Source organism: Delphinapterus leucas, chromosome X (genome assembly GCF_059928025.1).
Source record: "Delphinapterus leucas isolate spDelLeu-1000000601 "Yukka" chromosome X, BTC_Dleu_Yukka2, whole genome shotgun sequence".
Lineage (NCBI taxonomy): Eukaryota > Metazoa > Chordata > Mammalia > Artiodactyla > Monodontidae > Delphinapterus > Delphinapterus leucas.
Window position 1 is genome coordinate 59,028,634 of NC_143150.1, and position 19,437 is coordinate 59,048,070.

At 37.8% G+C, this 19,437-nt stretch overlaps 1 pseudogene across 1 annotated transcript in view; it reads right to left on the reverse strand.

Moving 5' to 3' along the window:
* Positions 1–19,437, reverse strand: part of LOC149744255 (uncharacterized) — an 85,495-nt pseudogene that overhangs the window by 31,749 nt on the left and 34,309 nt on the right. The window contains exons 3-4 of the transcript XR_016391324.1: positions 11,867–12,055; positions 9,594–9,687 (exon numbers count right to left, since the gene is read on the reverse strand). The product of XR_016391324.1 is annotated as an uncharacterized LOC149744255 (transcript). The remainder of the gene's footprint in view (positions 1–9,593; positions 9,688–11,866; positions 12,056–19,437) is intronic.

Here is a 19,437-nt window from a genome sequence, read left to right on the forward strand (position 1 = left end):
AAAGGAGAAAAAGGAAAAAAATATATATATATATAAAAAGGAAGAGAGCAACCAAATCAGTAAACAAATCAACCAATGATAATAAGCTCTAAAGACTAAACTGAGATAAAGTTAAAACCAGAAACACATTAGATGCAGAAAGCAAACCCCAAGTCAACAGTTGCTCCCAAAATCCACTGCCTCAATTTTGGTAAGATTCATTGTCTATTTGGGTATTCCAGAGATGCAGGGCACATCAAGTTGATTGTGGAGATTTAATCCCCTGCTCCTGAGGCTTCTGGGAGAAATTTCCCTTTCTCTTCTTTCTTCACACAGTTCCTGGGGTTCAGCTTTGTATTTGGCCCTGCCTCTGCATGTAGGTCTCCTGAGGGCATCTGTTCCCTGCCCAGACAAGACAGGGTTAAAGGAGCAGCTGATTAGGGAGCTCTGTCACTCAGGCCAAGGGGAGGGAAGGGTACAGTTGTGGGGCAAGCCTGCAGCAGCAAAGGCCAGCATGACGTTGCAACAGCCTGAGGCGTACCGTGTGCTCTCCTGGGGAAGTTGTCCCTGGATCACGGGACCCTGGGAATGCGGGGCTGCACAAGCTCCCTGGAGGGGAGGTATGGATAGTGACCTGTGCTTGCACACAGGTTTCTTGGTGCCTGCAGCAGCAGCCTTAGCATCTCATGCCCATCTCTAGTGTCTGTGCTGATAGCTGCAGCTCGTGCCCATCTCTGGAGCTCATTTAGGCAGTGCTCTGAATCTCCTCTCATCGTGCACCCCAAAACGGTGGTCTCTTGCCTCTTAGGCTGGTCCAGACTTTTTCCCAGACTCCCTCCTGGCTAGCTGTGGCACACTAGCCCCCTTCAGGCTGTGCTCACGCAGCCACCCCCAGTCCTCTGCTTGGGATCTGACCTCCAAAGCCCAAGCCTCAGCTCTCAGCCACCACCTGCCCCGGTGGGTGAGCAGACAAGCCTCTCAGGCTGGTGAGAGCTGGTCGGCACCAATCCTCTGTGCAGGAATCTCTCTGCTTTGCCCTCTACAACCCTGTTGCTGTGCTCTTCACCGTGGCCCCAAAGCTTCCCCCCCACCCACCCACCGTCTTCACCAGTGAAGGGGCTTCCTAGTGTGTGGAAGCTTTTCCTCCTTCACAGCTCCCTCCCAGAGGTGCAGGTCCTGTCCCTATTCTTTTGTCTCTGTTTTTTCTTTCTTTCTTTTGCCCTACACAGGTACGTGGGGAATTTCTTGCCTTTTGGAAGTCTGAGGTCTTCTGCCAGCGTTCAGTAGGTGTTCTGTAGGAGTTGTTCCACATGTGGATGTATTTTTGATGTATTTGTGGGGAGGAAGGTGATCTCCATGTCTTACTCCTCTGCCATCTTGAAACTCTGCCCCAAATATCTTTTTACATACTACATTTTTTACATTCAAGAAAGGTAAAAAATTATTTCCAAAGAGATATTAAATGGTAGAATATGCTTAAAACATACCAGAGACCATTCGTAGAGTCATAGTATTTTTTAGATGAACAAATTAGAAACTATTAGAATTCTGTGGTAGTCTGTTTTCTCTTTACAATTATAGAGTAAGGGTTAGAAATTTCCAGAAATTTAAAAGGTCTAGAACTTTTAAAAAATGAAGCCTTGTTTTATTTTGAGAGGTATGCATTTTAAATGTACCAAAAAACCCAGAAAAAATGTACAGTCACTTAACCTATCTTATTGTTGATTTCCTCGTTATTAAAAATAGGATTAATAAGACTATGCAGGGGCAGTCATGAAGATTAAAATAGATATCCTATGTTACAGACATTCTGTGATTTAAAAATGCCTTGTGTATGGGACGTGTTCAATAAATGTTAGTTGTTCTCTACTCCATTACCTTACTTATATCCCAGAGTACCTCAATCACAGTAAAGTCTTAATGATACTGAATGGACGGTTGATTGGGGAAAAAAAAATCATTTGAACTGCTTGATTACCACGATTCAACAGATTCAGACTGTATAAATTCTATATGTAAAAAGATCACAGAACTATTTCTCAGGCTCTGATCATATGATTCCAAGCTCAGATATTTTTACACCATAACCCAAAGAGGGAAATGAGAGAACAGACAAAAAAGCTAGTTTTAGAATTAACAATAAGATTAGTGAAGACACTACATGAATTATTTTTATTGGTTTTTACTGAGGGAAATTAAGAATAAAGCTTTCCTGAAAGTGTTTAGTAAATCAAAGGGGACTTCCCTGCTGGTCCAGTCGTTAAGAATCTGCCTTCCAATGCAGGGGACGGGAGTTTGATCCCTGGTCGGGGAACTAAGATCTCACATGCCACAGGGCAACTAAGCCTATGTGCTGCAACTACTGAGCCCGTGTGCTCTGGAGTCCACATGCCACAACTAGAGAGAAGCTGGCATGCTGCAACAAAGAGCCCACTCACTGCAACTTAAGACCCAATGCAGCCAAATAAATACATTAAAAAAATGTAGATTAAAAAGAATCAAAGGTGTCAGAGAAAAGTTACTTTAAATGTGTAGGGTGGTCTATACCTGTTCTATCCAATATGGTAGCCACTAGTCAGATTTGGTTATTTAAATTTAAATTAATTAAAATAAAATAAACCCACTCCTTAGTCATACTAGCTGAATTTCAAGTCCACTATAGCCATATGTGGCTAGTGGCTGACACATTGGACAGCACAGATTTATAGAACAGTTTTTTCATTGCAGAAAGATTTATTCAGAATCACTTGTCAAGTCTTAGTCAAAATACTAGGTGTGGGAGAATCATAAGGGCTGAAGAGCATCTCTTGAACAGTTTGAAGAAAGTCAAAATTGAAATCGTGGAATAGATGACCACGAAGTGTTACATTTTGTTATAAATGGCCACTATGCTGACTCCAATCCATAAGAATCCTGAGAACTATAGACCAATAATTCTTATTCTTACATTGTGGGTGAGGTGGAAGATTAACAGCAATATTATCAGATGCTTAAGAAAACATAACTTATTATGTAAAAGCAATCATGATTTCTATAAAGGAAAATTATGACTGACAAAATCAACTAGGGTTTTTTGAGCATTTTGAGTAAGGGGGTTGAAATGGTTATAACTTATTTAAACTTTCAAAAAACTTTTACAAGTTTCCACACCAAAGGCCGTTAAAGTGTCTGTCATTGAATAGATGGTCTCTAAAATTTCTTCCATACTAACATCTGATGCTGACCTTCCTGAAAATGAACTGCCAAGCTGACAAGGATAATCTGCGTGGAGATCTCGCAAGACTGAGTGAGTGGGTAGAACTCAGCAGATAAGCTTCAATGAGCTAAATATTACTTATTAGAAAATGAGCTTCAAACAATAACCTTGGCATTTAACATACTGAAAACACAGAGTTGAAGGATAGCAATAAACAAAAGCTCCTTTGATTCTTCAAATACGAAGGAAGCTGAAGCAAATTTAAAGGGTGATATGTCAGAAAGGATACAGAATCTTAGCAGTGACTATCATAGAATCTTATCTGTTATCTAGTCTATTCTTCCACCTGAAGATGTCACTCCTGTCTCATCCTACCCTTTTTTGGAATATTTTCAGTTTTGAGGAGTGCTCCCCTCACGGGACCAATCTGTTTAATTAATTGATTGCTCCAACTGTTAGAAAATAGATATATTACATCGAATTGAAGTTTGCCTACCATAATCTCCACCATTGGTTTTGGTTCTGAATTTCGGAACTAGGCAAAAGAAAAATAATCTTTCTTCCACTTACATTCCCTACACATGCTTTAAGACACCTATCATGTACAATATGTACATACATTTTCCTGCTCCTAGTGGGGAAGAAGATATTAAAAAAAAAATCACCCAAACCAGAATATAGTTGCAAAATAAGATATGTTACTAAGGAAGAAACATCTTCCTGCAAGAGGGTATAGCATGATTTCCCTGGTGGTGCAGTGGTTAAGAATCTGCCTGCCAATGCAGGGGACGTGGGTTCGAACCCTGGTCTGGGAAGATACCCCATGCTGCAGAGCAACTAAGCTTGTGTGCCACAACTACTGAGCCTGCGCTCTATAGCCCGCAAGCCACAACTACTGAACCCAGGTGCCACAACTACTGAAGCCCGCGCGCCTAGATCCCGTGCTCCTCAACAAGAGAAGCCACTGCCATGAGAAGCCCGCACACCACAACGAAGAGTAGCCCCCGTTCACCGCAACTAGAGAAAGCCCGCATGCAGCAACGAAGATCCAACACAGCAAAAAATAAATAAATAAAATAAATAAATTTATTTAAAAAAATAAAAAGAGGGTATAGCAAAGGAACCTGACCTAGTCTTGTCCATTGTTTCATGGATCTTTATCATATCCCTGGATACCAGGCATAATGATGTTCATCTGTCTTCCTACACATTCCAGCAGGACTTTGGACCAAAGAGGTTTTCAACCAATGTTTATTGTTAAAAACGTTTTATTTTGAAATGACTTTAGACTTACAGACAAGTTGCAAAAATTGCACAGTGAGTTACTATATTACCTTGACTCTGCTTCCTCTAAAGTTTACATCTTATATAGCTATAGTACATTATCAAAATCAGGAAAATAATAATGGCACAATATTACTAACAGCTGTAACTAATTAACTAACTAAAGTTTTATTTTTTCCATTATTAAAAGCAAAATACTCTGAAAATTTTTGAATGAGTAATAATTTAAACAATGAATTTCTTTTTCTCACCCCGACCTCCAACAATTCAGTCTCCACCCGCAACCCCCTAAGCAGTAATCATTTTTATAGTTGCTTGTGTATTAATCCGAAGTTTTTTTATATACATATAAGCAACATGAATATATATTCTTACTTCCTCCTCTTTCTTATACAAAACGAAGCACACCATACACACTTTTTTGCACCATTTTTTGTTTTTCACTATACCTGTCTTGGAGATCTTTTCATATCAGTACAGAGATAATCCACTTCGTCTTTTGTAAAGTCCCATAGCGTTCCATTGTATGGATGTACTATAGATTATTTAACTAGCCTCTCTTGATAGGCATTTGTGTGGTTTCCAATCCTTTCCTATTGTAATCCATGTAGCAATAAAAATATTATAAACATATCAGTCTGCACTTATGGGAATATATCTGCAGGATATTCACTCCCCCAAGTGATATTGCTAGGTCAAATGATATATGAATTTGTAATTGCCAAACTGCCTTTCCACCAGCCATTTTCCTCAGAGCCTTTCTAATAGAATATATTATCAAACTTTTGGATCTTTACTAAAATGATAGGCAAAAAATGGTATTTCAGTATAATTACAGTCATGTTTCATAATAATGAAGGAAGGTTAACATATTTTTATATGTTTAAGAGCTATTCGAATTTCCTTTTCAATGAACTGTCAGTTCATCAAATTTGTCCATTCTTTTATTGAATTGTTGATCTTTTACTTCACGATTATGAAGAATTTTTATATATTAAGGAAAATTAACCTATAGTTTCCCACCTAAAGAAAAGTATTGTTAATATTTTGGCATACGTATTTCCATCATATATGTATAATTTAGAAAAATGATAGTTGTGATCCTTCAGCATTACAGTTTTCTATTTTCCTATTTTCCACTTGATTGATGCTTGCTTTACAATGCTGTTAGTGTGACACAAATCAGTTAAGATTTTATCAGAATCGCCATAATTTGATACTGATGGTAAGTCCTCTCAATGATTTGGCCCTGAGTGCTTAACTACAGGTTTTCTGCTTTTGAATTTTTACAGAGGAGGCTCTTCCTCAGCAAACCAGAACGGCCTAGGAAGATACACTTAATGGTTGATCACTGCCATCTGTTGGTAAATATGTAGAATTTCATCCAGTGACTTTCCCCTGTGGCGTGGATATTTTATTGTTTTTGAAAACATATCTTAAAAATTCCAGAAAATTTGGGTGCATGATAACCTTAAATAAAATGACAAAAATAGGAACAAAGATTAAGGAAGCTTAGGAGTTTAGTCAGAACATATTTTTCTTCGAAACACTGATTCAAAAAGGTGCATACACCTCAATGTTCATAGCAACATTATTTACAATAACCAAAACAAGGAAACAACCGAAGTGTCCATCAGCAGATGAATGGATGAAGAAGATGTGGTATAGATATACAATGGAATACTACTCAGACATAAAAAAGAATGAAGTTTTGCCATTTGCAGCAGCATGGATGCACTTGGAGGTTATTATGCTTAGTGAAATAAGTCAGGGAAAGATAAATACTGTATGATATCACTTATATGTGGAATCTAAAAAGTACAACAAACTAGTGAATATAACATAAAAGAAGCAGACTCACAGATATAGAGAATACAACTAGTGATTACCAGTCGGGGGAGAGGGAGAGGGAAGGGCACTATAGGGGCAGGGGAGTGGAAGGTACAAACTATTGGGTGTCAGATAGGCTCAAGGATATATTGTACAACACGAGGAATATAGCCAATATTTTGCAACAACTGTAAATGGAAAGTAACCTTTAAAAATTGTATAAAAATAAAAAGTAAAAAAAATAAAATAAAGGTTAAAAAAGCTGCAAAATAATATTCCCCTTCCAATTACTAAGATTCCTTTAGTGTTTCTAACCAATTAATATTATTTTCCTAAGCAGAATATTGGACTGTTGAAAAAAACTAATCTCAGTAAAAGATATTATTTCTACCTTGCTGATTTCCAGTTCACTTTACATAACTGGTTGTCATGGACAAATTAATTTCATGAATTGTATAAGTGACACAACATAAGGTTTTAACTATCCAAATATTCATAAAGCTGTGACTAATTGTTTACTGATAAGGTAGAATAATGTACATATCCAAAGATAATGCAGACTGAAAATGTAGCAACGGTCTGGAGATTATCACAATTTGCACAGTGCCATCTGCAGTGGAGTTCTTGATAACGTTTAACTGTTTGAAGATGATATTAACAACTTCTAGTGAGAAATTACTTAAATAATATAATATTCTCAGGTATCAGTAAAGAATACTTTAATTATTGGATATTATTTTCATTTATTATCTAGGAAGAATAATCTCCTGGATTTGGTAAATTGATCATTTAAAGCTTAGCTCATTATCTCCTCCTGCTTTCAATTCATTCTATTTGAAAACACAGTAAATCCAGCAATTTGGTAAGTTTGTGATTATAATGCCAAATTTAGAAGATCTTATTTTTAGTCAAAGTATTCTTCCTTTTCAGTGAGCACATCTCAGTATTTGTTGCCTCCACTATATGACTTATTATATGCTCTTTAAGTCATACCAGTATTTATTTCTTTGCTCTTCAGACTATGCCAGTTACCTGGGTCTCTATCAAATGTAAGGGTGTTTTTTTTCCCCTCTGGACATAGTTGTCATATATTTTCACCAGGTGAAAGTAGCTAAAGCATGTTATCTCCTGTGGCTGAATGTGGCTGAATCATTACCTGGCATGATAAACTAAAAGGCAGATAAACTTAAAAAACATATTTATGATCAGAACAATAACTAAAAAAAAACAACAGTAGCAATGGTGAATTCTCACAGGGCTAAACTATGCAGCACACCTTCCTGCCAGAGATTCACAGAATATATTGGGACTTCTAATTATATGCTCATGCTAGGATTGTAACAGCTTTGAAAGCCACAAGCTATTCTGTGCTAAAAGTAAAAGTGGGTGGAGGTGAAGAAGAGGTAGCAAATAGGTAGTCTTACCTCCACCCACTCAAATCTAATTGTTAAGTCAATTAGAAAAGATTAACGTTGAAAATTCAAGAATGAACTCAGGCTCTGCTTATTAATTCCTGGTTCTCTGCGTGTGAGTTAGCTGAATAAAGAAAATAGTGATCAATTTGCATGAAAAAGCATTATTCACGTCTGTGGAAACCTGATCTGGGCCTTAGCTTCTGAAAAGTCATCACACGCCAAAGTCAATATTTTAAATGTACACTCAGAGCACAGTGCATCTGGACACCCTTCTAAAAAGTTTAACTCAGTTGAAAAGTTTCTTAGTCCTCTATTAAATTGTTAACCTGCAGTCCACTTCTACTTCCTAATGCCCTAGACTCTGGGAAACCCTCAAGAAGAGAAGAATATGGTAGATTGAGACCAGGCATGGTGGTTCACTTGTGCTGTCCTCAGTAAAGGGAAATTTAGGAAATGTTCACAGCAATGAAGAGAAAGTGTCTACAGTGGAAGTATTCAGATAGATGTAACAGGAACGGAGCAGACATTTAGCCATAGGAAGACTGAGACCAGGAAAAGGGAGAGTAACATTTATTGAATATAGCCTAAACGATGTGCATTATATTGGCCCTCCTCCTGAATTTTATCCACTATTAGAGCTTGTATAGCATTAAGTAAAAAAGGGATGATGAAAGGAGAGAAGGAGATTTGAAAAATAGGTGGGTAGCCAAAGTAACTACAGAGGCTAAGAATAAGTGAATACTTAGAAGAGGAAAAACACCACCTCCCTGCTTGCTTTTCTAACTCATAGGATTCATCTACAAAATAATTGGTCACTTCAGGAGAACAAGTGACAACTAAAACAATCTGACAGCCCTAGAGTTAGCCTTTCATAACATCAACATTATTCACCATAGTATATTCATCCAGAGTACCTTAAACTTCGTTTTTGAAAAATGTTTTAGATAGATAGATAGACACAGATATATTCAGAAACACATAAGTCCTATCCTCATTCTCTAAGTTCCAATATTTAACTGTTCTGACTTCTAATAGAAAATATATGACCACTATCATTCACTCATCCACCGTTTATCAGCTTTTTATCTTAACCTTTTCATGAGTTTTAATTTTAACTGGCCTTGATACTATTGAGAAGGTACCATATCAGGAATATATGTAGAATTATACTGAGGCTTGTGTTCTTTAGTCTCAAAGTAGGTCTTCCTTAAAATACAGAGATCATAATTGGGCATATTCTAGGACTAAAATACCATAACAAAAAGATGATGCTGCAGTGTCTTACTAGCGATTTGTTTGATTTAAAACAATAAAAGCATTGCTGCTGCTTCTGATACTTGTGGTTGGGTATGACATCCAGACCTCTTACTTCAGAGCTATTCCTAAGGTACAATGAATTGAAGAGATCCACACAAGTCTTCTGTTTCAGAGGATCTGTGCTACTGAGAACATATTGTTAGATAAGAAGAGATTTTCAGCTAATTCAAAAAAAAAAAAGCCACATAGCTCTAATCCGTGTCCTGTTACCCATATCTTTCTAGCCCTCTTTTAGTGGCTTCCTTTTCCCCTTTGATATGTGTTTTAACTTTCCCCAAGGCTGCCTTTGATATATGTTTTAACTTGATTTTACCTGGAAACAAATGCTGGAGAAAAGAAGGAGAGAGCACTCCCAGTGTAATTTGCCCCAGGCCTGGCCTGTACTCCACTGATAAATAACTTGTCATCAACAATCCCATATTTGTACAATTTGATCTTCTGATCACACTTCATTTTGTTGTCTCTGACTACTTCTTTAATCTCCCAAAGTTCTTTTTGTTTCTCTAAGGCATTCCTCTCTTTGGTGTCTTCTGTAAACTTAGTTTACCTTACAAATGAATTTCAGTGTTTACCTGGCCTTGATCAGGTTGAGAAGGTCTCATAGCAGTATCAAAAGCATGTGCAGAATTATGCCGAGGTTGGAGTCCTGATAAACTCCTCTGTTCTCTGGCACAGTAAATTAAAAAAAATATATATATATATATAGTTAGGATAGAGAAGTAGCTTAATTGGTTATAAATCACTTTTTAAAATAAACTCATTTTTGACAACACAGAATGAATGTTCCCATCTTAAGACTCCATTATTATATGTACCCGAGAGAATGCAATAATATTGGCTACCATTTGTTGAGTATTTTCCATGCTCAAAGTGTTTTACTTTACATTATCTGATTTTTCCCAACACTTTATTAGGAAAATTTTCAAACACACACCAAAATTGAATTTTATAGTGAATGCCCATGTATCTACCACCTCGATTTAATCATTAACACTTTACTATACTTGCTTTTGCATATATCTATCCATCTATCCATCCTTCTATCCACCCATTAATCCATTATATTTTTAATGCAATTGAAAGTAAATTTCACACATCAGTTTATTTCACAAAAATTACATTATCTTACTTGAGTAAGGCTTGCAAGATAAGTATTATTAACTCCATTTTACATATGAGAAACCTGAGGCTGAGAAATTTTAAGGAAATTCCCCAAGGCCACACAGTGATTTATAGGGCAGGGATTTGAATCCCAGTCTGTCTTGCTCTATGTCCATACATTTTCCACTACACTAAGGAATCTTCCAGAGTATATATAGAAACACTCTGTCAATTCACAATTGAGGGAATGGCAGAAGGGAAAAAAAGGAGCTCAAACTAAATTATATTTTAACTGAAGAAAAATAAGGCAGATTAATTCTTTACCCAAAAAACCTGTAAATAAGTCTAAATGCTTATAAACACTACTACTATTCTAATCTATAATCAAGCTTTTTGTTTTGCTTTTGCTTCTCAATGCAGTTTTCCATTAATTATTTCATTTGATTCTCACAACTATAGAGAAGGATATGTATACCCAACTCTTCATTTATAAAGGAGGAAACAGGGGCTAAGTGATCCTCTCAAACTCATAGACAATTAGTAGAAGAGAGAGGATTGGAATACAAATCCAGTGTTCTAGAAAGCTTTGGAGTAGGAAAACTATGGAGAATACTTAAAAGGTGACTTGTTTATGGGTATGATTTCTAATTAAAATGATTCTTTAAAATCTCAGGAGGTTTCCAACCTAATTCTATTCTTAGAAGTGTAAGGCTGACAGTACAAGCCACTTCCAATTTTAAAGTAATATTTCAAACTCTCTTCATACTGCATAGAGGGTAACATTATCTTGTCACTGGAGAATGATACTTTAAAGTAGATGCTAATTTGAATTAACTGATATAAAATTGGTGAGATTTTACCCTACTGGTATTTACCTTTCATATTTCTATCATTTAGAGGCAGTGCAAAATATAAAGGATATTATTTGCTTTTAAGCAAAAAAACAAAAGGAATGCAACAGGGCTTTACAGCTTTCAGAGCACTGTTTTATCTCATTAGAGTCCATTAGTGTAGCATGGGGATTAAGAGTTTAAGCCTGGGAGTCAGATTGCCTGGGTATAGACTTAGCCCTGTAACTTCAGCCAAGTTATTTGATCTCTCTGTGCCTTAGTAATCTCATCTGTACTTTATAGGGTTCTTGTGAGGATTACATGGGCCGATAGGTATGAAACATTTATAATTCAGCCTGATACATATAATAAGCTGTCTGTAAATGATTGTTGTTTTCAGTATCAATCTCACCATCTCTGTGAGATGTGTAGGTCAGATTATAGCAATCTCTACAGCTGAGAAAATTGAAGCCCAGTGAAGTGATGAGATTTGCCCAAGACAGAGTCAGAATACAGTCAAGCCTATTGGATGCTGGGGGTTGGGGTAAATAGGAGATACTGGTACAGCTGTCCCCCTTCCCCCACCTCAACTCTTAGGACAGTATGTGTGGTGCATACAAATAGCACGTTGGTGGAAGGAAGGCAATGAAGTAGGACAATTCTTTAGTGAATTACACTTGGCTCACTTGGTTTTTATCTGAGGAAGGGGCTTTACAGTTTTTGTTGTATCCAAATCCTGAACAAAATTTATTTAGTTATCCTGACTTTTGTTCTAATTTAATTAAATGTTGATGAATATGGAAGAGAATATATCAGCTGTATGCATGATAAATGATATCCATTATTTCTTGAATCATTTACTGATCTCACAAGCGATTTCCCATCATTCTCAGATGTATTTAGAAATTTCTTACCAGTGATCATTTGTATTCCTTGACTTCTTTTTACAGTAGTGGATAGTCTGGATTGTTACACCAACTAGTAAAGCCAGTCCTATTCCAGGCAATGCTGCTACTAAAATCAGGTCCAGAGTATTCCAGAGCTGGTCACATTTGGTCCCCATGTACCAATAATTTCCCCACCAACCTCTGAAATTTGGACATCTTGATAGAGATAATAATAATAGAAAAAGCTCACAACTTAAAGAAATAAAAACAAATTGTTTACCCTGAAAGAATCCAATCTTTCATTGTTACTAAACCATAAGTTTTCCCTTTAAGGCCCTCAAGAGATTTCTATTGTCCTATTTTTCCACTTGAGCAAATATGCTAAAATGTACAGGTTTGAACACATGGAATTAGCATGCAGAAGGTGGTCAGGATTTCCCAACCATTGGCTAATGAAGATGTGGTACTTAGAAGTGAAAAAAAAAGTCTCACCCAGAATGGCTGTCTCAACACTGCTTTTAAAACTATCCACATTTTGCCCATTGCTCATGCCTCTATTCACTCTGGCTACTTCAGTTCATGACTGCTATGAAAAGAGTTTGAAGTGGCCTAATCTACTAGTTCTGTAACTGCAGCTGGGTGTTCCCTTGACCAACTCCTACAGTGATGAATGCAGGTTAACAGCCTGACTATGCCACTCGACAGCAAATACAAGAAGAAACATGAGAAGGTGAGAATAGACTGTCTGCCAGCAAAATCTGCCTGTTTCCATCTTTCCCATGACTCCAGATCTTCCTCCTCTATTTTAAAGAAATAAATGACTCATACATAAACTTCTTGTGTTTTTATAAAACCTGACACTTTGCCAGATAACCTGAGTGTGGTTCTCTGGTGCCTAGATTGAACTGGCATAGCACACACCCACATAGAAATGTCTATAGGTTTGTGGAAAGGAAAAATGTGACTTCTCACCATCCTCAATTAGAGTGACTAATGGTGAGGTTAGTTCATGTAGTGTCTTTAGAGATTACGTCATTATCTCCTGTAGAATTGATAAAGGATTACCCAGTTTAACAGTGAATGTCAGATCCTAAGTAAACTAAACCTGGTTTGTATTGTTCCAATACATTGGGGACTGTCATGGATGACATGAAGGGATTGATTAGATGATTACTATAATCTTTTATAGCTCTGATACTCTAGGCTTCTATAATAAAGTGCAGCTACCAGCTTCAAATAGGTAGTAATCTACTCAATGGGACATGGCTTCTAATATGTAATATAATGTAATTCATTTAAGCAAGTTAAACTATGTTTGAAAAATATGTCTTATAAACTCTCACAGAATTCTTCCTAGAAAAAAAGACTTTTTCAAGAGTGTATTTCTTGTTTAATTTAGGACTGAGTCACAAAAGGAATTATATATAAAACAGTAACAATTCATTCATTTATTCAACAACATTTATTGGGTTCGTACCATGTACCAAGTACTGTGCCAGGCATTTGAGATAGACCAGTAAATAAAACAAAGATCCATGTTCTCAAGCATCTTAAAATGTAGGAAAGGAAGACAGACAACAAAAATAAGCATCATTAGTAAATTATCTAGAATGTTTAAAGGTGATAAGTGCTAAGGAATAAAGAAAAAGTAGAGCAGGGTAAGGGGGATTAGCAATTTGGGGAGGGCAGGATAGTGGGACAGGTTGCAGTGATATAATAGGTTGCTAAAGGGCAGGCCTTATTGAGAAGATAATATTTGAAGAAAGACTGAAGGAGGTGAGGGCGTTAGACACAGGTTTATTTGGGGAGAAGAGCATTCCAAGAAGCAGGAACAGCAAGTACAAAGGTTCTAAAGCAGGATGGAATGTGCCTACATGTCTGAGGATCACAGGAAAATCAGTGTGGCTGAAGCAGAGTAAGGGAGTAGGGTAGAAGATAAGGCCAAAGAAAGAAGGAGACCAGATCACAAAAGTCCTTATAGGTCATTGTAAGGACTTTAACTTTTATACTGAGTGAAATGAGGAATAGTTACAGGATTTTGAGGAGTGACATGATCTAGGTTGTTTTACACGGATCGCTCTGTTTTCTACAGTATTGAAAAACAGACTATAGGGGACAAAGGTAGAAGCAGGGAGAAAGGTCACAAAGCTGTTCAGTAGTCCAGGTAAGAGATGACCAGAGTAGTTTAGACCAGAAAGATAACAGTGGGGGTGAGGATAAAAGATGGTTGATTTCTGCTTATCTTTTAAAAGGTAGAACCAGCAGGATTTCCTGATAGACAAGAAGGAGAGTGTGCAAGAAAAAGAGGACTGAAGGATGACTTTAAGTTTTTTGGCCTAAGCAAATGAAAGGATGGCGTTGCCATCAACTGAGATGGGAAAGACTGTGTAGAAAGAACATTTTGGGGTGGGAGTGATGGGAGTTGGGGAGTTCAGTTTTGTACTTGCTGATTTTGAAAGGAGTATTAGATATCCAAGTAGAAATGTTGAGTAGGCAGTTATACCTCTAAGTCTGGAGGTATGAATTTTCCCAGTTGGATGGTATTTAAAGACATGAGACTGGATGAGATCACCAAGGGAGGAGGTACAGATAAAGAAGATGAAGGACTAAGTCCTCAGACACTCCAACATTAAGTAGGTGGGGACAAGAGAAGAGATTAGCAAAAGTAATTCAGAAGTGGGCAGTGAAGCAGAAGAAAAAAAATAAAAACAGGAGAGAGGGATATCCTGGAAGCTAAGTGAAAATTCAAGGAAGAGAGATTTATCAACTGTGTTAATTGCTGCTGTTGGGTAAAGTAAGATGAAGGCTGAGAATTGACCATTGAGCTTAACATCATAGTGGCTAGGGAGAAGAAATGAACTGACTTTGCGGGAGCACATTTCTGAACCAGTTACTTTATGAGGAATTTTAAGTATTTTATCTTACTTAATTCTCATAGCAATCCTGGGAGGTATGTAATTTTTTTCTATCATAAATGGAAAATAAAGCCGTTATATAAAAATACACTTAAAATATAGTTTAGATTTCTTTTTCCTCAGAAACCAGTAAGTATGTGAGAAATGTGAATATTGGTTGAGAGATACATTAACTGTTCCAAGTAAAAATAGTCAAACTCATAGAAGCAGAGAATAGAATAGTGGTTTTCAGGGGCTGGGGGCGGAAATAGGGAATTATTTCTCAATGGGTATGAAGTTTCAGTTGTGCATGATGAGTAAGTTCTAGAGTCTGTTGTACAACATAGTACATATAGTTTACAATACGGAATTGTGCACTTTAAAATATATTAAGAGGATAGGGGATTGGAGACAAGGTGGTGGAGAAGAAGGACCTTGAGCTCACCTCCTCTCACAAACACACCAAAATCACAACTAACTGCTGAACAATCATCGATTAAAAAGATTGGAACCTACCAAAAAAGATATTCTGTTAATACATCCAAAGACATAAAGAAGACCACAACAAAATAGTAGGAAGGGTGCACTTGGGATATAATCAAATCCCATACAACCTGGGTGGGCAACTCACAAACTGGAGAATAATGATATTGCAGAAGTTCTTCCACAGGAGTGAGAGCTCTGAGCACCACATCAGGCTCCCCAGCTTAGGGGTCCAGCATCAGGAGGAACAGCCCCCAGAGCATTTAGCTTTGAAGGTTAGTGGGGCTTCATTGCAGGAGCTCCACAGGACTGGGGGAAACAAAGACTCCACTCTTAGAGGGTGCACACAAGGTCTATCACACACTGAGACACAGGCAAAAGCACTGACTTCATAGGAGCCTTGGCCTGACCTACCTGCTGGTCTTGGAGGGTCTCCTGGGGAGGTTAGGGGCAGCGGTGGCTCTCTCTGGGGTCATAAGAAGTGGTGGACATATCGGGGACTGTTCATCTATATGAACTCTTGCTGGGGGTTGACAGCAAGACCCTTGCTCAAGTCATTAGCACCAAGACTTGGCCCCACCTAACAGCTTGTAGGCTCCAGCTGGGACACCTCAGGCCAAACAACCAACAGGGTGGGAACAAAGACCCGCTTTTCAGCAGAGAGGCAGCCCAAAGAATTCCTCACCCCACAACTACCTCTAGACACTTCCCTTGACACAGCCCTGCCCACCAGAGGGTCAAGACCCAGATCCACCCACCAGGGGGCAGACACCAGGAGCAAGAAAACTGTCATATCAGAGCCTGTGGAACTGAGTCTGCAAACATGGGTCAGAACTGATCCTGGGACCAGCTGGTCCCTGACCCTTGGGTGACAAGAGGAGAGTGTACTGCTTGGACACATAGGACATCCCCTACAGAGGGCCAATTCTCCAAGATCGAGAAACATAATTAACTTACTACATACATAAAAACACAAATAGAATTTATAAAAAATGAGACAGCAAAGGAATATGTTCCAGATGAAGGAACAAGATAAAACTCCAGAAGAACAACTAAGTGACATGGAGATAGGCAATGTACACGAGAAAGAGTTCAGAGTGATGATTGTAAAGATGATCCAAGAACTCAGGAAAAGAATGGATACACAGAGTGAGAAGTTACAAGATGTTTTTAAGAAAGAGTTAAAATATTTTAAGAGGATAGATCTCGTGTTGTGTTCTTATTAAACAAAGAAACAAAAGGTGGGGTGAGGGGGAAGCAAGCAAGGAAGAAAGTAAAGATACCACAAAAGAACACAAGAACATTTTTGGAGTTGATGGATATGTTTAGTGCCTTGGTTGTGATGATGATATCACTGGTGTATGCATACGTTCAAACTCATCCAGATATAAACATTTAATGTGTGCAATTTTTGTAGAGCAATTATACCTCAATAAAACAGCAATACCAAAAAAAGATTTGCATCCTGTTTAAATATACTGAGGTATTGATTCTCATTTTGATGAGTGATGGACATAGGGGGTCAGAGTTAATTGAATTTTTTTTTTTTTTTTTTTTGCGGTAGGCGGGCCTCTCACTGTTGTGGCCTCTCCCGTTGCGGAGCACAGGCTCCGGATGCGCAGGCTCAGCGGCCATGGCTCACGGGCCCAGCCACTCTGCGGCATGTGGGATCTTCCCGGACCAGGGCACGAACCCGTGTCCCCTGAATTGGCAGGCGGACTCTCAACCACTGTGCCACCGGGAAGCCCATAATAGAATTTTTTAAAAATATAAAATGATCTTAAATAAGCTTTATTCTATTTGAATCAATGTAAAATGTAGTTCTTTTAAACAAAACATGACTGAAAAATTAAAAAGTGTGTATCAGGCATGTGTTCTTAGTTCGGCCAATTTTCTTAAATTGTTTATCTTTAAACATATTTTAAATTTGGCTTTTGTTCATTCATTATTTGAATGAAATATTTGGAACATCTGTGCATGTACGTGTGTGTGTGACAGAAATCTGCCTGGAGGGGTGTGGGTGGTGGTGATGGTATATATATCCTGACAATTTCAGCAATGCCATTAAAATGTTCTAAGAACTTAAAAATAATGATCATACCATTTAATTTGATACGTTCAATTATAATTTGTTAGTGCCTAACTCTGATTAGCAATGTCAAAATAACTGACTCAAACTGTGTGGTGCTAATATATTTAGTAATAAAAATGATCCCTTGTCATTAGGTAGACATTCAAAGAACCTGACAGATACATATATACACAGGCACACCAAGTCCAGAGCAGTTATGCTCCACATTGAGATCTACCAGTAAAATAGGTTGAAGTAATTTGTTTGAATCAACTTGGTGGAGAAAAACTTTAAAATAGGCATAATGTCAATGTGATGTGGCAATTAACAATTGTAAAGACTTGTAAAAGAAATGAGGTACATAATTATAATAAGGATTAGGAAGACAGGTAAAAAGTAATTAGCTTTTAGCCAAAATTTTGATTACATGCCTCCAGAATTCCTCCAACTAAGAGTTTACAAATAACATTAAAATTGTCAGATGACTTATATATGTTTCTTCATTGCCGTATTACATTTACTTCCTACTCCTTGGATGTAATTTTGCAATCTGGTTTGTATTCTCATCTCAGTCTTGGAATATTCTCAAAGATTATAACCAACAACTCCTAAATGCTAAATCCAATGGATTTTTAAAATCACTTTTTATCTTTTTCAATATTTTTCCAATATTTTGCACTATTGAATTACTGATTCATTCAACAAACCCTTGCAGAACGTCTTCTATATGACAGGCATTGTGCTAGGTGCTGGAGATAAATAAAACTAAATTTTTGTTCTTGTGGAGCTTTCAAAAAGGAAACTAAATTTTTGTTCTTGTGGAGCTTTCAAAAAGGAAACATACACCCTACATTCATAGGCAGAACACTCTATGACAAAAGGAACACAGCAAGATCCTTTTTGACACACCTCCTAGAGAAATGGAAATAAAAACAAAAATAAACAAATGGGACCTAATGACACTTCAAAGCTTTTGCACAGCAAAGGAAACCATAAACAAGACGCAAAGAGAACCCCCAGAATGGGAGAAAATATTTGCAAGTGAAGCAACTGACAAAGGATTAATCTCCAAAATATACAAGCAGCTCATGCAGCCAAATATCAAAAAACAAAAAACCCAATTCAAAAATGGGCAGAAGACCTAAATAGACATTTCTCCAAAGAAGATATACAGATTGCCAACAAACACATGAAAGGATGCTCAACATCACTTATCATTAGAGAAGTGCAAATCAAAAGCACAATGAGGTTTCACCTCACACCGGTCAGAATGACCATCATCAAAAAATCTACAAACAGGGCTTCCCTGGTGGCGCAGTGGTTGGGAGCCCACCTGCCGATGCAGGGGACATGGGTTTTTTCCCCAGTCTGGGAGGACCCCACATGCCGTGGAGCAGCTGGGCCCATGAGCCATGGCCGCTGAGCCTGCACATCCGGAGAGTGTGCTCCGCAAAGGGAGAGGCCACAACAGTGAGAGGCCCGTGTACCGCAAAAAAAAAAAAAAAAAAAAAAAAATCTACAAACAATAAATGCTGGAGAGGGTGTGGAGAAAAGGGAACCCTCTTACACTGTTGGTGGGAATGTAAATTGTTACAGCCACTATGGAGAACCGTATGGAGGTTCCTTAAAAAACTAAAAATAGAACTACCATATGACCCAGCAATCCCACTACTGGGCATAGACCCTGAGAAAGCCATAACTCAAAAAGAGTCATGTACCCCAATGTTTGTTGCAGCACTATTTAAAATAGCCAGGACATGGAAGCAACCTAAGTGTCCATCGACAGATGAATGGATAAAGAAGATGTGGCACATATATATAATGGAATATTACTCAGCCATAAAAAGGAACGAAATTGAGTTATTTGTAGGGAGGTGGATGGACCTAGAGTCTGTCATACAGAGTGAAGTAAGTCAGAAAGAGAAAAACAAATACCATATGCTAACACATATATATGGAATCTTAAAAAAAAAAAAGGTTCTGATGAACCTAGGGGCAGGACAGGAATAAAGACACAGATGTAGAGAATGGACTTGAGGACATGGGAAGGGGGAAGGATAAGCTGGGACGAAGTGAGAGAGTGGCATGGACATATATATATGACCAAATGTAAAATAGATAGCTAGTGGGAAGCAACCACATAGCACAGG